Source organism: Macadamia integrifolia, chromosome 9, assembly GCF_013358625.1.
Source record: "Macadamia integrifolia cultivar HAES 741 chromosome 9, SCU_Mint_v3, whole genome shotgun sequence".
Lineage (NCBI taxonomy): Eukaryota > Viridiplantae > Streptophyta > Magnoliopsida > Proteales > Proteaceae > Macadamia > Macadamia integrifolia.
In genome coordinates this window covers 32,015,214-32,036,965 of record NC_056565.1, presented here as the reverse complement: position 1 = coordinate 32,036,965, position 21,752 = coordinate 32,015,214, and positions in this window count along the sequence as shown.

Below are 21,752 nucleotides of genomic sequence, written 5' to 3'. Positions count from 1 at the left end.
TCACTGACTGGGAGAAGTACCTGTAGGAAAGGACTGGGCGAGATATTGCATGGAGATGCCCAAGGGGGCCACAAGAAGATTTTCTGATGAAAACCCCTGGCTACAATTACGTTAGGTTGATGGGATTGACTCACACATCCTTTCACTTGCCTACATATATCAGCCAACAATATGGGCTCAAGGTGATAGACCTAGAGGAGTTGGTGAACTTTCACCCGCCTTAAGAGTTGTCTCCCCATCTTGTTACCTACCTATCCTGTCTATAGTAGGAAAATTTTTCCCCTTTCCATGTAATTCACTTGGTAATAGAATATGGAAGTATTTGGATTTTTGTGTTATCTCGATTATTCTAATTATGACTTAAGTTGTGGAATTGATTATGCCTAAACATTGCAAACCACAAACAAAAACAAAAAGAAAAGGTTCTCTTTGTGTCAAAGATAGATTTCCACTCATAAGATGCCAAAATAAAAGGGGGAGGGAAAAAGAAAAAGAAAAAATATACATGTGTTTACACTTGCAGGAACTACAGGAACAGGTCCCTAAGAAGTAAAGTCATCATCTGAACCATACTCTAAGTCACCCCCATGGAGTACCGGGGAACCCGTAGATGCTAGTCCAGTCTGCTCCAGCCTCTATGTTATATCCTGAATCAATGCATCCTGCTGTACAATTTCTTGCTCGTAGGAACTGACTTGGCTCTCCAAAGCAACAATCCTTCCATCCTAAGGAATACAGGAAAGAATCAAGAAGAAGAATAATGAAAGAATAAGGGCACAAGAAAAAAAAAAAAAAAAGAGGAAAGTGGGAAATATCTTGGCAACAATCGTCTCGCACAGGCCATAATGCATCATCCTAATCTCAGAATAGACCTCCGGAGATACCTGAGAAAGAGCATATCAGCCAAAGGAAGTCAAAGAGTCAATTGAAGGATGATCAGATACTCACATAGTCATAAGGAATGGGCAGCCCAAGGGAAGCATCTACATCTGTGCTCCACTCCAGAAGATAAGGGAGGCTAGGGTTGGCCACATTGGGATAGCACCAAGCAGGAAAGCCACAGAAGGGGATGTTGGCTACTCTGAGAGACCCACTAGCACTACTAGAGGGTCCAACTTGCGAAGGATCAATAGCACTGACGTGCAAATGAACAGTAGAATGGTCTACAAGTCATGTTCCCCCCTAAAGGAACATCAGTCAAGACCAAAACAAAAAGAAGTTGAAGCATGAAGGAAACACTCAAGAAAGCGCAACACACCATTTGACCGTCAGGACTAAGAGGGGTGCATACTGTCTCTTCCTCCAGGAAGGATCTATAGTCCCTATCTTGGTCAAAAAATGATTCATTCCATACTCCATTGGCCAAAGTCTCAATCTCGTCCATAAGGATGATCTCTGGGCAATGCATGGTGGGTGGAGGAAGACAGGGAGAGAAGCGTGACTCGATATCAGACCACTGGGGTATGACTCTCTCTCCCAGGTACCAGATGTGGCCCAATATTCCTCGGAATAAGACCCAATTCTCAGATAAACCTTTAGCCACAACAACTTTGTCAGAATCTGGAAATATGAGAGAATGGAATGGCCTCCAAGTGTCCTACAAATCCAAGGAAAATTAAGTATAGCACCGGACATAAGGAAATTCAATGACAAATGTGGCATACCTCTGTAAGGTCGCCTAGAAGGGAACGAGCAATGGTTCCCTAAGGTGACATCGACCCATAATCACCTGATTGTCTCCCCACCTTATAGCTATAGGGAAGAAAAATGCCTAAGGATCCCTCAGTTTGGGAGCTATAATCTCCAGGTGCTCAAAGCACCAAGGCTGTTTTAAAAGATCAAAGTAAGGAAATGCAATCCAAATGAATGAAAGGGAATAGGTATAAGGATGAAAATTACTTGAAGGATGTAGCCCGCTCCCTTGAGTCCTCGATCTCCATATAACAACAAGTTTAGGGTTCGCAAGAGGTATGCATAGGCAGCCCCACCCCAATCCCAAGAATCTACAGCCTGAAGATCCCGGAGGAAGAACACCAGGTGAATGTCTACTCCCCCTCGGAGGTCACTAAAAAGACACTGACCCACAGCAAACAACAAGAAAGAACGGGTCACCTGGGCCATGTTGCCAGGGTTTACCCACAGGCTGGTTCTCCACCATCGTGCATGGATATCCCTAAAACGGATATGTGTCTGATTAGTCGCAATGGTAATACCTGTCAGGTGCTCAAACTCCCTAGCAGTTGGAGTCTCGGGAAGGGCCATTGGTCTACCCCCAAAAGGAACGCCCTTCAGAGCATAGAAGCATAGAGGTGTGATGATAATCTCACTAATAAGAAGATGAAATGAGTGAGTACTCGGCCACCACCGCTCCATCAAGGCCTCTACCAATGTCAAATTGAATTTTGGGTCTCTATAAGGGCTAACTAGCACAGGCATGATGAATCAACCATCTCCTTCACTCTACGAGGAAGTATCTTATACCATGACCGAATTATGTTCGGGTGGCCATACAGGGCCAAGGTAGGTGGTTCCCTCCCTCCATGCTAATGGAAATAAAGAGTCTATAAAAAATAAAAAAAAATAACAAAAACAACATAAAAAAAGGGGGGATGATCAAAATAAAAGATGAATGAAATGTAAAGACTTACCTAAGAACTCCATGTCGAGTTGCAGATATGATTCCGAGTATTGTGGAGAGTCTGTCTAGAGTACAAATCAGCCTGATCCTCATCCCTTTGAGAAGAATTACTACAACCCCCCAGCTGGATTTCTCCACAAGTCTTTCTCTTTCTTTTTTTTCAGCCATATTTTTCAAAATCACAAAAAACCCCAAGAAGTTTTCCAAATTGTAAAAAAGCCCACAAAAATTTCAAATTCTCCAAATGACTCCTTCCTCAGGAACTGTGAAGATCTTTAAAAGAAAGATGAAGAACTTCAAAGGAAACCTAAAGATCTTCAAAAAAAATTTGAAGAAACCTGAAAAGATGCAAAATGGCTTGAATCTTCAAGAGGATTTCAAAAACCCGAACTCACTCACTCACAAATCATTCCCCACTCCGAAAAGTTAAAATGAGGAATAAACAAGGGGGGACCATTTTATGGGTAAAAAAAAAAAATATTCCAAATCAAGGCTCAAAGTTCAAAGTCCAAATTCAAGATTCTATTTCAAAGGTCAAAATTCAAAAGTCCAAAAGATTAAAAATCCAAAGAAAAATCAAATTCAAGATTCTATTTCAAAGGTCAAAATTCAATAATCCAAATCAAAGTCCAAATTCAAGATTCTATCTCAAAGGTCAAAATTCAAATTCAAAAGTCCAAAAGATTAAAAATCGAAAGAAGACTAAAAGAATCAAAGAATCAAAGGTCAAAAAATCAAGAATCAAATTATTAATGTCTTTTATAGGGTTGAAAGGGCAGCGAATTTCTTTCCTATAATTGACAAGACCAGATAGCCCAGCCCAGTTCGAAGAACTTATCTGGAAGACCAAATAACCCATTCTGGTTCAAAATAACCCACCTGAAAGACCAGATAACCCAGCCCGGTTCAAAAGAACCAGCCTAGAAGACCAAATAGCCTAGCCTAGTTCGAAAGAACCCACCTGGAAGACCAAATAGACCAGCTCGGTTCGAAAGAACCTGTCTGAAAGACCAGATAGCCCAGTCCAGTTCAAAAGAATCCACCTGGAGACCAAATTCCCTGAACTAGCACATATAAAGCCCAACTAAGGAAAAGTCAAAGATCAAAGTACTAACATCTTTTGCAGGATTGGAAGAGCAGCAAATTTCTTTCCTACAATCGGCAACCCAGGTAAGTCCTAAAACTCTAAAATAGTTAAGAGATATTATCTATTGCATTTTCAACTCCGTCATCAATGAGAAAAATAACGACAGTACATGTTCCGGGTGATAAAATGTGGTCGTTCTTTTCTTTGCCCTTCGGCCGTTGGCACAAGCCTCGGTCAAAGAGGGGCATTCTATAGACACCCAATTTTTTCACCCTCCTATGGCTATGATGAAATGCGGATATTGGATGTGACTTTTGACTTTCTATCAAAAGAGATGATAATTGACCTGGAAAACCTGGAAACATTTCCCACCTATCTAAAATCCCTGGAAACCCCTATGCGGGAGAGAAGTGTATCCAAATTTAACTTTTTACATATGAAAGAATATGTTCAAGATGACTGTATAGATGGATAGTGCTCAGAAATACGATTCTGATAATATATGGCATGTCAAAATTGGACCATCAGATCTCTCCCAATCATCCTCAAAAAATTATATTTTCCCGTACGTATGCTGTGCACATTGGAAAGCCTGTTGAAAACCTGAAAAATCCCCTACTTACCCAAATACACCAAATTCATCCCCCACCTGAAAACCCCAAAAACCCTCGTGCGGGAGAGAAGAGGGTCCAAATTTGAATTTTTATGTATGAAGGAATTTGGTCAAGATGACCATACGGATGGATAGTACTTAGAAATACGATTCCGATGATATATGGCACGTCAAAATTGGACCATCGGATCTCTCGCAATCGTTGTCAGAAAATTCTATAATTTGCTCGCGTAATGCACGCAGGCCAGCCCGCACGCATGCTGTGTACGCTGGCCTGCCAACCAGCAGCCCCGTACAGCATTGCATGTGCCCCCTGCATAACCCAACTCATGCCCCTGCACAATGCTGCTGGCACCCCCTCTGGCTACAGCCTGCACCCCTGCCTGCTGCAGCCTATGCAAAACTGCTGCCAAGCCCATGCATAGCTGCTGCCCAGCCCGTGCACAGCTGCTACCCACCCGTGCACTGTGCCTACCTAGCCCATGCATATTGCCTGCCCATCCATGCATCCGTGCCAATTATGCCCCGTGCATTTTCAACCCAACCTTATGTGCCGCCATCGACAGCCGGGACTTGTGTTCCACTGGCCCGATGGGTGAAGAAATTTCCTCTTCACCCATTTCCACGTATGCACTACTCCTCTAGTGTACCCTATGCTACAACCTCCTATCAGTCCAAAAACCCACTTTTTTCCCCCATTGGCTAAAATTTCTCTCTTTTTTCCAAAAAACCCCTTTTGTCTATTGGTTAAAAAACCCTTTTCACCCACTTTAATCCAAAACTCCCTTTTGTCTAGTGGTTAAAAGAATTCTCTCTCCTCCCCTTGGGTCCGAAAATACTATAAATACCCCCCTCCTAGAGAAAAAACAGATCAAAAAATCACAACCCCACTTAGGAAGTGAAGCTCTGCCCTCTCTCCTCCTCCCCTCCCCCTTTGAGTTTCTTCGGGTCTTTGAAACGATCTTCGTCAAGATCTGAAATTTTGTTCGGATCTTCGTCAAGATCCAAAATTTTATTCGGATCTTCAAAGTGTTCTTCGAGATCTTGAAGATCTTCAATCTAAGTTTGTAGTTTAATCCATTTTTTTCAAAAATAGTATGTTTTTCAGTGTTCTTGATCTTTACCGAAAGTAGAAATCCCTCCCCCCTTGAGGTTCTTCGGGTCTACGAAGAGATCTTTGTCAAAATCCAGAGTTCTGCTCGGATCTTCAAAGTGTTCTTTGGGGCTTTGAGGATCTTCAATCCATTTTTAGGTCAATCCATATTTTTTCAGAAGTAGCCATTCCCAGCCGAAGCTCTGTCTGAGTGCCCTTGGAATCTTTTCAGAAATAGCCATTCCCAGCAGAAGCTCTGTCCGAGTGCTCTTGGAATCCTTTTAGAAATAGCCATTCTGAGTGGAAGCTCTGTCAGAGTGCCACCTCAGTGAAATAACCTAGAGGGGGTGAATAGGTTATATTAGTAGAAATTAACTCTTTTCGATGTATAGGTCCCAAGTGTGATTGTAAGTTAAAAACGACATTGAATAAACAAAATAGGCACAATCACACAACACAAGATTTATAGTGGTTCGACTTAATCTGAGTCTAGTCCACTCCCTACAAGAATCCTCTTGTAAGATATTCCACTAGTTCTCCCTTTCAGTACGATAGGTAGGGAAGAAAACCTTTACAATCTTTTTCACGGATAAGAGTATTCTTACAAATCTCTTTTACAAGCAAAGATGTGCCTTTACAATCTCTTTTGGAGGTAGAGAGACACTTTCCTCTTTTTAGGATAAGAGAACCCTTACAATCCTAAGTACAATCTACAATTGTAAAAACAGAAATAAATAATAAGTAGTGGAATAAAAGGAATACCTCAAGTGTGGTGCAAATGATAAGAATGAGAGATGAATGATGCACATTTTGTAAAGTCCTCTATTATGGCTTTGACTTGCACAGGAGAGAGTGAAGGACTTGATTGAGAACTTTTGTTGGGATTAGAGTAATTGAACGACTCAAGTAGAATAGAATAATCTTAATGACTCTTGAATACTTACAATAATGCTCTTAATGCTCTTTCTTAATACCTATTTAATTAAGAGTGGTTTGGGTATTTATAGGTGAGCTTAGTGAAGCATTTTAGGTTGGAAATCAGGCTCTAACGGTCGTATTCTGCGACCATCGGTCAACTGCCATCGGTAGTTGGTCGATCGAAAAGAGCCATTGAGGTCAAAAACTAACCATTGGAGCTTTTCCAGGGAGGCATTGATCGATCGGGACTTTCTATTGGTCAACCGGCTATGGTCTCGGACAGTTTCGGTCAACCGAGGCTTTCAGCCGGTCGACCTCCAACATGACAGACTGTTTTGACAGAATGTTGTCATACTGACCAGTCATCAGTGTTTTGACCATAACTTTTCGATCTGACCTCAGATTGACCTGAGATCAGTTGTATTGGAATTAAGACTCAATTTCCTACAACTTTTATGAAGGTTTCATCTTCTGATATCGATTTTAAGATTATTCAAAATGCCCTTGAGTCAGGTTAATCTGTTTTCACAGTTTTACTAGAGCATATTGCACTCTACCACCTAAGGTCATTCTAGTATAATGCATGACGTGCGTGCGTATGCAATGTGTGTACAAATTACAAAATATATTCTCTATCCTATGGTCTTCATCTTGGGTCTTGATATCTTCATCATTATGGGTCTTGATGTCTTTATCTTCGGTCTTGAATGTTTTTATTATCTTGGGTCTTAAATGTCTTTAAGCTTCAAGGTCATGTCTGCATGAGTTCAAACCTTGATGTTTTGATTCGACCTTCTAAGTGTTTCTTCAAACTAATTACACTTTTTTCAAGCTAATCACATTTTATCAAACCAATTTAAAGACGTATGTTTGTTTGTTAACACCAAAACATAGCAAGGAGTGTGGACATGTTTCCCAACAATCTCCCCCTTTTTGGTGATGACAAACAAACACAGGCAATATAACCAAATACAAGAAATGATAGTAGCACAGTGCAAAGTTCAATAAGATATTTTAATTCAATGATAGTTCAATAAGATATTTTAATTCAGTGATACATACTTGTCATTTCAACAAAGATAGATACTTTAATTCAGTGATAGATACTTGTCATTTCAACAAAGATAGATACTATAAAGATAGATGTTTATAGATGTTTCTCCCCCTTTTGTCAACAGCCAAAAGGGAATCAAAACTACACAAGTTATTAAAATGCTCCCCTTGAGTATATGCCAAAGAAAAATTAAACTAACATAACACAGAAAATTATCATAGGTTCAACTTTGTATCTCAAAGTATTTCAAAAAGTAACATAAAAGACTAAAACAAAGACTAAGTTCCACAAGATAAAAATAGGGTAAGAGTTTAGTAAGATTATATAAAAATCCTAATCCTCTGCATCCTCATCCTCTGTGTCCTCCTCTTCTTCTTCTTCTCCTTCATCTTCATCTTCCTCGTCTTTGCGTAGGAGCTTGAGAATCTCATTCAGCTTTCTTTCCATCTTCACCAATTGGGCAAGGATGATGTTCCTAACCTTCTGAAGATCGGCAACGGTCGCATAGGCTGATGTATCATCACTTCCTTGTTGCTGTGGCTGGCTGGGTCCAGCATCAGTCTTTTTGGAGCTAGTGGTCTGCTTGGGAAGAAGGTGCATCCTGCGAATAGTGGAAAGATTGATCTCTTGAGGAAAAGGTTCAAATGAGTCACCAGAAAAATCCACATGAAAGTGGTCCAGGATTTGGAAAATCATCCTTCTATAGGGAAGATTTCCCTTTTGAAGTCTATCACCATGGATAATCATGGTTTTGAGCAGAATGTAAGGAAGGTTGATGCTCACATTCTTACAAACACAGTAGGTGAGATAAGCATAAAATGGGGAGACTTCATCTCCATGACCACTCTTTGGGAGGATGTTGTAGGAGATGATGAGATTTACAATCCTCCCTATATCGGTGAGTTCCTTAGCCTTAATCTTGTGAGTATTAGCATATTCCTTCATGATGCTAGAGTAGACACAGTCAACATACATGAATTGTTCTATATAGGTCTTGGGTTGGTAGTATTTGAGTTCCCCTGCCACAGAGATGTCTAGGATTTCTCCTAATATCAGAATGTCTATATCTATAGGAACTCCCTTAACATAGGAATGGACTAGAAGGTTGTGCTTCACCAGAGAAAGTAAGGTTGCAAAAGAACATTTTGACAAGGTGGGGATAACTGTTAAACTTTAGTTTGAGAATGTTGCCCCATCCCAAAGCATCAAATAGGTCTTTGATGTCATACCTGGACAAAGAGTCGGAATTGATGGTTCTGCCTTGCTCTATGTGTCAAGAGATGTAGAGATCCCATGATTCTTGAGCAATGGAGGAGGAGAACCAGATATCTTTGTCAAAGGCCTTCCTTTTTCCCTTCTGAGCTACTGTTTTCTTACCTCTGTGGGGGCGGTGAGAGTCCATGATGATGAAAGGTGAAGAGGAGAAGAGATGCAAGGTTTTTTTTTTCGGAGGGAAGGGAGAGGATCTTGAGAGATCTAGGTTAGAAATGGGTTATAAGCTAGGGTTTTGGGGAAGGAATAGTCGAAATAGGGTTTTAGCCCAAAAAGGGCTTTTCAAATGAGACAGTGGTTAAAAAAATCGATTTTAAAGGAGTTCAGAATCAATTTTTTTGGTGGCGCCGGTCGATCGATAGATTATGGTGGTCGATCGGTAATCCTTTCAGTTAGAGGAGGTTGACCGAAAGATTAGAGGAGGTCGACCGGTAATCCCTTCGATTAGAGGCGGTCGACCGAGGGATTTGAGGCGGTCGACCAGAAGACTCCAAAATTGCTTGAAAACCTAGAAAATTGTGAATTTTGAAAGGATTTTTCAAGTCTGGGCTTTTGAAATAAATAAGCATGAAGGAATGTTTATTTATTCAACCAAATGGGTTACAAATGCCAAGCTCCTTCCTTAGGAAGCTAAAACGCTCTTCACCTAGTGGTTTAGTGAATATATCTGCGAGTTGTTTCTCGGTTTTAATATATTCTAGAGAAACATTGCCATTTTGAATGGTGTCTCGTAGAAAGTGGTGTTAAATATCAATGTGCTTTGCCCTTGAGTGTAAAATGGGATTTTTACTCAAGTTTATGGCACTGGTGTTATCGCACATGATTGGGCAAGATTCGAAACTCACTCTAAGATCTTGGAGAGTTTGCTTCATCCAAAGGATTTGGGCACAACATCTACCAGCTGCAATATATTCAGCTTCGGTGGTAGATAGAGCAACGGAGTTTTGTTTCTTGCTAAACCAAGATACAAGGCAAGAGCCGAGAAAGTGACAGGTACCATGGTACTTTTTTTATTGATATGGCAGCCTGCGAAGTCAGCATCTGAAAAGTTGACCAAGTCAAGGGGTTGGTTTTTGGGGTACCATAACCCAACATCACATGTGCTTTTCAAATATTTAAAATTTTTTTTTACAGCTGTGAGGTGAGATTTCTTAGGATCAGCTTGAAACCGAGCACATGTGCATACACTGTACATGATGTTAGGTCTACTTGTCGTTAGATATAGAAGGCTCCCAATCATGCCTCTATATATAGTTACATCCTTAGAAGTGCCATCCTCATCCTTGGTTAGTTTCAAGGATGAGCTCATCGGAGTGTCTGAAGATTTATGACTGTTAATGTCAAATTTCTTTAGCAGCTCCTTGATGTACTTGCTTTGGTTTATGAAAATTCCATTATCAGTTTGTTTTGTTTGAAGTCCAAGGAAAAAATTTAACTCTCCCATCATACTCATTTCAAATTCATTGCTCATCTTGTTACTGAAATCGGTACACATTTTCTCGTTGGTTGAGCCAAAGATGATATCGTCTACATAGATTTGAACAATGAGTACGTCATTCTTTAAGTTCTTCACAAACAGGGTTGTGTCAATCCTCCCCCTTGAGAAGCCACTTTCTATCAGGAAATTACTTAATCTCTCATACCAAGCTCTAGGGGCTTGTTTAAGGCCATACAGGGCTTTCTCAAGTTTATAGACATGGTTTGGAAACTTAGGGTCTTCAAAACCAGGGGGTTGAGCTACATATACCTCTTCTTGAATGTATCCATTTAAGAAGGTAATTTTGACATCCATTTGATATAGTTTAAAGTCCTTATGGCATGCAAAAGCTAGTAGCATTCTAATGGACTCTAACCTTGCTACTGGCGCATAGGTTTTATCATAGTCTATTCCTTCTTGCTGATTATACCCTTTGGCAACTAGTCTCGCTTTGTTTCTTACTATGTTCCCATCTTCATCCAGTTTACTGCGAAAGACCCACTTAGCACCAATGATGGTGTGGTGGTTAGGTCTTGGGACAAGTTCCCATACCTTGCTTCTTTCAAACTGGTAAAGCTCCTCTTGTATAGCGATAATCCAATCACTGTCTTTTGGTGTTTCTTCTATGTTCTTGGGTTCTATTCTTGAGATAAATGCAGTATGATTGTATACCTCTCAGGTTTTAGATCTAGTTTGGATTCCTCCATCTAGATCCCCTATGATGTTTTTTAAGGGATGATTCCTATGCGAGATGACTTCCTTAAGAGGTGTTTCCATTTTTTCAATGGTGACATCATTTGAATCATCAAGAGAAATATCATTAACTTTGTTCTTAAGATCATCAATCATGATATCATCATCATCAATAGGAGATTTGTTTAAGTCATTAGCTAATGACTCATCAAATCGTACATTCATAGATTCTTCAACCATTAATGATTTTTTATTAAAAACTCTATATGCCCTACTGTTGAGTGAATATCCTAAGAATATTCCTTCATCAGATTTCGCATCAAATTTTCCAAGATAGTTTTTGGTGTTTAAGATGAAGCATTTACACCCAAAAACTCTAAAGTCGTCTACTTTTGGCATTTTACCAAAGTACAGTTCATAAGGGGTCTTAGAAAGTAAAGGTCTGAGAATTATCCTATTTAGCACATAACAAGCTGTATTTACAGCTTCAGCCCAAAAATACTTAGGCAATGAATACTCATTAAGCATAGCCTGAGTTGTTTCTTGTAATGACCTGTTTTTCCTTTCAACTACTCCATTAGATTGAGGCGTTCTAGGAGCGAAGAAGTTATGGTCAATACCATGCTTGTTGCAATATAAGTCAAATTGACTTATATTGTCAAATTCTCCTCCATGGTCACTCCTCACAGAGGTTACAGTATACCCTTTCTAATTTTGCAGTCTATTACATAGAGTTGCAAATTCATCGAAGGCATCATTTTTGTTTTTCAGAAAAACAGTCCAAGTGTATCTAGAGTAGTCATCAACGATTACAAAGGTATAATTTTTACCACTCATACTAGATATATTGATAGGTCCAAATAAGTCTAAATGAAGTAGTTCCAATGGTCTAGAGGAAGAGACAATATTCTTCGACTTGTGGGAGACCTTGGTTTGTTTGCCTTTTTGACAAGCATCACAAAAATTTTCTATTTTATACTTGATTTTAGGGAGGTTCCTCACAAGATCCTTGGATGCAATGGTTTGAATTAACTTGACATTTACATATCCAAGTCTTCTATGCCATAATGAAAACTCACTATGGTTAGAAACCAAGCATGCATTCAAGGAACTTGATTCGTCAAGCATACAAACATAGATATTGTTTTTCCTAGACCCTTTTAGTATTGAATTATCATTTGCATCTTTAATGCAACAATGAGAGACATTAAATTCTACTTTATATCCAATGCTACATAACTGACTCACACTTAGGAGAATATAATTCAGATTTTTCACAAAGTAAACATTCGAGATTGAAATACCTCCAAGTCTTATTTTTCCAATAGTATAAATTTTTCCTCTACTGTCATCTCCAAAGGAGACCCATCCTCCGTCGTAGTCCGGTAAGCTTGAGACTAGGTTCTTATTGGATGTCATGTGTTTGGAGCATCCACTATCGATGACCCATTCAGCTTCCACCTTATTCTTCAAGCAAACCTATAATAGAAATTTAATCGTACATTGGTCCCCATAATCTCATGGGTCCATTAATGTTAGTGTCAAACTTTCCTACTGGAACCCAAATGATTTTGTACTTTTTAGGTCTTTGGTTATGCCTTTGGGATGACTTTGGGTTTCTTTGGGTCCTTTGATGTTCATAAGGTCCATTTGATCTTTGAGGAGTATAGTATCTTTGAAATCTATAGGATCCTTGATCTTGGTATTTTCCTTGTGGTCTATAAGTCTCCCGAGGGTAGTTCTCATACCCTTGGTATTGTCTTTGGGGCCTCTCAATAGAGTATTCTCTTTGAGGTTAGGTTTTTCTATACCTAGGCATAGGCCTAGAGTCCTCTTGAGACCTATATTGCCTTCTTAGGGGAGTGTAATAGTAGGCATGGCTAACTCTTGGTCTCTTAGTTTGAGAATTGGGTTTCTTCTTTTTCTTGGAGTGACACTGGTTTATGGAATGTCCTATCTTTTTGCAAAAACTACATTTAATGTAAGAGGTAGATGGTTGGTTTCTTTGGTCACCCCTTCTTGGATTCTCATTTCTAGATGGATTTTGTCCATTGTAACTCAGTCTTTCTCTTTCATTTGGACCTTTCCTTTGAGATCCAAGAAGATTGTCAAGGTTCCTTTGCCCTTGGGTAAAGGTGCAAAAGGTGGAGTTCAACTTGAAGTTTTCTTCCTCCAGTTCACTCACCTTTGAGGTTAGTGCATCCACTCTCTTATTTAGTGTATCAACCTCTTTTTCAAGTTCATTCTTATCAGACTCTAATTTGATACTTTCTTCATACAAGGCCTCGAAGGCTTCTTGAAGCTCCTTATTAGAGTCCCTTATTAATGATTTAGGTTGAGTTCGACATACCTTTTGTTCTTCATCTCCAATGGCCATCAAAGCGAGCTTGGTGACTTCTTCTCCAAATTCACTTTTCTCCTCTTCATCACTTGAGTCCCATGTGGCTGCATAAGCCTTCTTCTTTGGTTTTTGTGGGCATTCGGTTCTGAAGTGTCTAGGCTTTCTACACTCAAAATAGATTATATCATTAGAAGAGATTTTCTTGGGTTTAATTTTAGATTTACCTTTCTCCCCATAGGATTTGTCTCCATAAGATTTATTCTTGTGTTGAAATCTTCCTTTCTTTTTTAGGAACCTGTACTTTCTCGTGATGAGTGAAATTTCTTTTTCCATATCGAATTCTTCATCTTTTTCACCATCGCTTACTTCTTTGATAGTTTGAGTTGACTTTAGAGCTATGGTTCTCTTTTTGTTCTCAGGATTTGGTTTGTCGGCGTTCAACTCTAATTCATGAGTTTGTAGAGATCTAAGCAAGTAGTCCAAAGAGATTTTCGTCAAGTCTTTGGCTTCTTCTATTGCTGTTTTCTTGGGTCTCCAAACTGCAGGCAAGGCTCTTAAGATTTTCTTGATTTTTTCAGCGTCAGTATAAGTTTTGCCTAAACTTTTGAGACTGTTCACAACATCAGTAAATCTTGTAAACATTGAAGTTATTGATTCATTTTCTTTTATAAAGAATGATTCGTAATCAGAAACGAGTTGGTCTACCTTTCTTTCCTTTACCTCTGTTGTACCTTCATGTGTGACAAGAAGCATATCCCAAATCTCTTTAGCTATGTCACATGCTATGACTCGGTTGAACTCTTATTTGTTGAGGGCACACTGAAGGAACGTGATTGCACGGAAGTTGTACTGGATGAGAGTGATGTCTTCAGCTATCCATTCCCCTTCATCTTTCGATACTGTATTTCCATCAACTATTTTGGTGATGATGTATGGTCCATTTTCTATGGCTCTCCATACAAGAATGTTGTGACCACACACAAAATTTTTGAATCTGCACTTCCAGAAGGAAAAGTTCTCTCTATTAAAGTAAGGGGGTCTCGAGGCGTTCATGCCTTCTGGTGGTCCTTGGAATGTGGTCATGGTCTTTAACTCACTTTTAAGACGATATAGTCTTAAATAAATTAAGCTCCCGCTCTGATACTGATTGAAATAACCTAGAGGGGGGTGAATAGGTTATACTAGTGGAAATTAACTCTTTTCGATGTATAGGTCCCAAGTGTGATTGCAAGTTAAAAACGATGCTGAATAAACAAAATAGGTACAATCACACAACATAAGATTTGTAGTGGTTTGACTCAATCCGAGTCTAGTCCACTCCCTACAAGAATCCTCTTGTAAGGTATTCCACTAGTTCTCCCTTTCAGTACGGTAGGTAAGGAAGAAAACCTTTACAATCTTTTTCACGGATAAAAGTATCCTTACAAATCTCTTCTATAGGTAGAGAGGCGTTTTTACAATCTCTTTTGGTGGTAGAGAAACACCTTCCTCTTCTTAGGATAAGAGAATCCTTATAATCCTAAGTACAGTCTACAATTGTAAAAACAGAAATAAATAAGAAGTAGTGGAATAAGAGGAATACCTCAAGTGTGGTGCAAATGATAAAAATGAGAGATGAATGATGCACCTTTTGTAAAGTCGTCTCTTATGGCTTTGACTTGCACAGGAGAGAGTGAAGGACTTGATTGAGACTTGAGCCTTTTGTTGGGATTAGAGTAATCGAACGACTCAAGTAGAATAGAATAATATTAATAACTCTTGAATGCTTACAATAATGCTCTTAATGCTCTTTCTTAATACCTATTTAATTAAGAGTGGTTTGGGTATTTATAGGTGAGCTTAGTGAATCATTTTAGATAGGAAATCAGGCTCTAACGGTCGTATTCTAGGACCACCGGTCGATCGCCATCGGTAGACAGTTGACCGAAAAGAGCCGTTGAGGTCAAAAACTAGCCATTGGAGCTTTTTCAGGGAGGCACCGGTTGACCGAGACTTTCTACCAGTCGACCAGCTATGGTCTCGGATAGTTCCGATCGACCTGGGCTTTCAGCCGGTCGACCGCCAACATGACAGACTGTTTTGACAGAAAGCTGTCATACTGATTAGTCATCAGTGTTTTGACCATAATTTTTTGGTCTAATCTCGGATTGACCTGAGATTAGTTGTGTTGGAATCATGACTCAATTTTCTACAACTTCTATGAAGGTTTCATCTCCTGATACTGACTTTAAGATTACCCAAAATACCCTTGAGTCAGGTTAATCTGTTTTCACAGTTTTACTAGAGCATATTGCACTCCACCACCTAAGGTCATTCTAGTATGATGCATGAGGTGCGTGTGTATGCAATGTGTGTACAAATTATAAAATATATTCTCTATCCTATAGTCTTTCATCTTGGGTCTTCATATCTTCATCATTATGGGTCATGATGTCTTCATCTTCGGTCTTGAATTTCTTTATTATCTTGGGTCTTGAATGTCTTTAAGCTTCAAGGTCATGTCTGCATGAGTTCAAACCTTGATGTCTTGATTTGACCTTCTAAGTGTTTCTTCAAACTAATTACACTTTCTTCAAGCTAATCACATTTTATTAAACCAAGTTAAAGACATATGTTTGTTTGTTAACACCAAAACATAGCAAGGAATGTGGACATGTTTCCCAACACTCAGTCTATCCCTTCCATAGCCTATCCCTAGTGAAAGTTCTGTCAGAGTGCCACCTCATTCGAAGCCCAAAAATAGCCTTCCCTAGTCGAAACTCTATCTGAATCCAAATCGGAAAGTAACCGTTCCTAGCCGGAACTCTGCCCAAATATCATCAGAATCAAAATCTCTCGAGAAACAAAGTTGGAGGTCAAGACCATATTCCCCTGAGCCAGGAGAATCCGAAAGATAATTCGAGACGGTATTAATCAGGGGCCCACCCCTCTTGACCCGAAATAAGGGTAAAGTTCAGGTGCAGTTTCTCAACCGAATTGTTATCATGTAGATTTTATATATACCTTGTTTTAGTATAAATAGTTGTTTAAATTCAGTCAATGTATATATGTTTGATAATTTAGCCATGCATGTGGAATAGGAATAATTGTGAAAATGTTCGTTCTTAAGCATCTAGTAGAAAGACTGGTTGAACCGGGCAGATTGGGTGCTTAACACCTTCCCAATTCTGTAACTGACACTTACCCTAAATCTCCGGACCAAACCAACTTTCAGGCCATTTTCTTCGAAATTAGGCCCACCCCCAGGTCCTAGGCCCATAATCTTAAGTGGCAACTCCAAACCCTTTTGTATGATCTCGATTCCCGTATTGGACCATCATCAAACCCTCGTCTAGAATGACGAACTTTACACCCTTGTGAAATAGACCTCCATGTATCTCTGAGCGGCGATACGATGGTGTAGGGTTCGCGAGTGAAGCACACACGACACAAACCCCCTCCCTCATGAAAAGAGAAGAGAGAGGACGGAATGGCAACTCATGAAGTCATTGATCTCCGGCCGCTACTCTCACACTAGTGAAGAGGTCATGGATCTCTATGAACCTCTTTACACTGATGACTAACTTTTAATCAGGTATGACCCCCTTGCATTGTATTTGTTTTTAATATTTTCCATGCATTGAGGACATTGATTGACTTATGTGTGGGGGAAGGAAACCAGTTTCTTTTTGTTTTTGCTTTTTCCCTTTATTTCTCCCTTTGTTTGAGTTTGTTTTTCTTTTTGTTTTTGAGCTTGCTAAGGATGAAGTCCTACTTTGGTTTGTGGCTACTGACCATACGATTCAGCTGCTTAATATGTGAAAATAAGAGTTTTAATTAAGGTACCAATCTTGAATACATAAAAACTCTATTGAAAAAAAAGAAACCAACCTGTGTCTTGAGATGGGACTCTCTTTTGAAAAATAAGAAACTCTTCTTTTACGGTGTTGGACCTTATGTAAGTCTGTGGGTTCCTTGTATTCTTGATTTAGAGTTGAGACTTTTTTTTTTTAATTTGGCATATGTTGACAAATATCACAATTTTAAATGAAGTGTGAAAAGTGATACAAATGAAAAGTAAGAGTTGATTTCCTTAGAACTAGACAGGGCATTGTGCCTCGGGAAGCGTGTATCTTGATCAAAATTCCTAACGAGAAAACTTCTGAAAGAGAACTCTAGCATCACTGTTTATGTGGGCATATGCAAAAAGCGAAGCTACAAAAGAGGAGATTTAAACCTAATAGCTAATAAAAGATGACTTTAGTTTACTAGAGCTATTGACATATTGTTTCAGCTTGGTGGAGACAAAATGTTTTTCCTCAGGATTCTCCAAACTAGAAGTAGAAATCATCCTTACCTTTTGACACTTTTGTGTATATGTTTTATGTAACTCTGCGGGTAATTATTTGTAACTATGTTTAGACAGGATTAAACATTCTATTTGTGTAAACATGATACGTATTATTAGAAATCCACAATTGTACTACCTTACTATTTATTTAAATACTCGTGGATTTTAGTTTATTTTATAAATTTTTTATCTTAAATTGTTGGATATGAGATCGTATCCAAAACATCAACCTTCAGGTAAGTGAAGGCGGAGTGTAACAATAATAAATCAAAAAATTGAGATGGACCTAGTAAATTTGATGGAAGTTGGGTAGGAAATGACCATAACTATTGCTGATTAGGGTGGGCAGGGAGGGATCATCCATGTCTTTAAACTATTTTAGTTTACTTAATATATACGTTTTCTAAGAGGGCTTGAATCATAAGAAAAATGGGACTCTTGAGCTGTTTGACTTCATTATGTAGTGATATTATTGATGGGTGCGTGTTTTATGTGAGACTTTGTAATGTTTGATTAATGAATGGTGTTGCCTTCTTGTCATTTAATTAGTGCTTTTGAGAGTGACAGGTAATTAATTAAGAGTCTGTCTCAAACGTGTACATAAGCCTAAACTAAAGTTAACCTAATTGACTTTTTCTCTAATCCAATTCGCACTTTAAGAAATGCAGCGATAAGGGCCTACCTCATGGTTTCAAGTATTGATATCATATCAAACATATCATATTGGTATCGACGGAGATCAATCCCCGATTCTTAACCAATCCAGATCAATTATTTATATCGTTTTAGGGGTAAAATAGTAAAAAAATATACTTTTAAAAAAAAGCAAGGCCAAATCAATCGATACACACCTATTTGAATCGGTATATACCGATGTCAATACCATCCCCTAAATCCATGGGCTACCCCAGAAGAGTTTAATCTTCAAGTGTAATTTCTAGGGTTTCAACTAAATTAAAATGATAAAATTTTCTTGATTGACTTATTAAGGTGATTCATACATAGGATGAATCCCAAATGTGTGTAGAGGTAAATTTAAGTGTGCATGAACAATCATGGTATGCATGTCAATGCACAAAAAATATTTGATTGAATTAGAGTATGAAATTAGACACTTTACTAATCCAAATCATGTATCACCTACCCAAAGGTGATAGAATTGCTATATCAACATTAGATATGTCATAATTATTGGATTCATTGGGAAATGCAACAGAAAATTAAATTAAATTTTCTAATTTCTTTAAAATTACAACCAGCCTTAATGTTGGTATAAGGTATTTTAAAAACAAAATTAAATTAAAATTAAAATAAATAAATAAAAAATAAATATTCCATCTCATGGAAAAGGAAAACAATTACCTCGAGTACCTTAAGTTCAGCACATCCCAAGTGTTGGTACCCCTGTTTCGACCAAGCAAGCCGAATGAATAATGTTGCGATCGCAGAGGAACGGTCAATCAATATAAAGGAAGGCAAAATTATCACACCAATGTGGTCAAGGTTCAAGTTACGTGTCAAGATTATAATTTCTTCCCTCCGTCTGAAAGACAAATGTCTTAGAGTTTTCCTTCGGAACGTGGGGACAAGTTGGAGCAGTTACAAAAACTGCAAGAGTGGCAGTTACGTAACTTTCAAGGGACTTTTTTTTTTTTTTTTTTTTTGGTAGAAAAGCTTTTGAGGGACTTCTGGCAGTGATCAAGGAATGATCATCAACAACTAAAACAAATCCACGCACTCATTGCGTTTTTTTACTTCTATAGATAGGCTTAGTTCCATTTTCCCTTTCATGTTTTGAGAACACTTAAAGTTTTTAGGACACTGTAATCCATCATCGTTCTCAATACCATTTCCAATTTGGAAGGTTGTCAATACTATCATTCATCTCTTCTTCACAATCTTAAAGTCCTTGGAGCAATCCATGCATAAGGAGAAGTCCACTTTGCTTGATAGGTGGTCAAATATTTCTTGAGTCTTCAGAAGGCTCTGGCACACTTGCGCACAGAACCCGGGTAGAGTGTTAGTCATTCTAAGAGAAAGGTAGCCAACACCAAGGAACTTAACCTTTCCTCTACAACACTTTGCCCATGCAATGAGGAGATGATCTCCCTTCAAAGTTCTTTGGTTCCAAAACCCTCACTTGCCAACACACTTTTGGTTTCAAAACCCTAACATTCTCACAACAAGAAGAACAGAAGAAAGGAGCTAGTCTGGGAACAATAGATTTTCTTCTATGGCCTCAAGAAGAGAATTTTGGGAGAGAAGAAAAAAGTAGAGTTGTCATCTATATTAGGGTCGAAGGCCTATGAATATGATTCTAAAGCTGACTCTAACAAAGAAAAGTCAAACCATGAAGAAAAAAACCTTGTCAGGTTGTCAGCAAAGAAAGACGTGACGCACTTTAATCCACTTGGTTAAACTGATCTTTCTAGTTATTTGACAATTTTATAAAATAATGATTTTTTTTTTTTTTTGATATAAACAGAAAAAGATTAAGATTAAGGTTGTACAAAAGGGGCAGCAGTAATACTATTGTTTGCCGAAATTGTGTGATCAAATCGGGTAGCGGTGTACCTAATGTTTGTCAAGGTTGCTTCTACTATGAAAGCAAAGAACAATACCTATTTAGCGTTGGGAGCTAGCCTACTTTTTACATTAGCTAGAGTTTTATACACTTTCAAAAAAACTGGCACCACACTTAAGGGTCACAAAAAATTCCCTAGATCAAAAGTGAGCTTCTGAAGTATCTCTGAGTTAATCCATATTTCCGTGAGAGTTACTCCTTGCCCTATGGCAGATTCTGCTCCAAACAAAAGGGACTGACGGTTCCTTCAAAAGGGTTTCCTAGGTATAAATTGATTGTCTAAAACTATATTATGCATTGCAACATGATCCATAAATATTATTGATCATGTTAATTTCTAAGCCGTTTTAACATGTGATCCTAAGCCAAAAAGAACTTTTTCTATTTAAACGAAACTATAGTTGTGACTTGTGAAAAGGTTAAAATTTGGAAACAGTTTTTTCTGTGGAGTGGGGAGTAAGACTAAGTATACTTGCCCCTCCCAAACCCTACAATAACAAGAACCTTATAAGTAGAAGGCCTAAAACCTCTCCTATGGCACCAAAGGCCTTGTGTACATGCTTAGATTCTCGCATCTATCATACATACGTTGGGCCTCCAATGGTACGGAGAGGATCCAGTTCGAAAATCTTAGCGGCCAGTGGAGAGTGATTCGAAACGACACTATCGTGCGTGATCAGCCACAAAAGGGAAAAGAGTGATATAACAGAAAGGACAATTCACGAAAGCCTATGGCCCTATAGGCTATATAGCCTAGGCCCGCACTCCCACTAAAAGGAATTGGCCCAACAACTCTAAGGGCCCGTTTGATAATGTTTCTATCGTTTATGTTTCAAGAAACGGCAGAATCATAAATTTCCGTTTCTAGAAACAGAAACGGAATTGAAAGTGTTTGATAAGTCATGTTTTTAAAAGTCGATAGTAACCAGTGAAAGAATGGCCACAAGCCGTTTTCAGAAATGGCAACTTGTTTCGCCTGGGTCGTTTCTTGAGCCATAAATAAGTAAAAAATTCTATTTTTATTTCTGAAAATAAGTGAAACAAAACAGTTTTATCAAACACTTTTTACTCCATTTCTGCTGTTTCTGGAAACATAAACGGCAGAAACGTGTTTCTTGAAACGTTATCAAACGGCCCCTAAGTTCACGCTTGTTGTACGGGGTCTATAAAGATGGGCCACATATAATAAATAGGCTATAAGAATGTGTAGCTTATCTTGGCCATCAAATCGGTGAATTCCCCAACACACCGACATCTTCCCTGCTCCTTGGAATAAAAATTTACCCAATCTGGACCATTTAAGATAAAAGGTTACATAGGTTCTCCCTTTTTCTGTCCTGGGTGCCAATCAATGCAAAGGTTTTCCAAAGCATCACTATCAGTCTAGAGTCCGCAGGACATAATAAGGAAGTAAGAATAGGAATCGGATGCAAATTCTAGAGTTAGAACATCTTTTAGTTCTGATCTAGTCCGATTCAGGCCGAAATTGGCCAGAATCAATCCGGATACCGATTCTGCTCTTTTTAAGCCTTGGGTCACATGGCTGATTCACAAAGACTCGCTGACAACACCTTGATGCAGAGAGCAGAGAGCAGAGAGCAGAGAGCAGAGAGGTATCCCGAAACAGTCGTAGGTTGAATCCGTTTGCAATG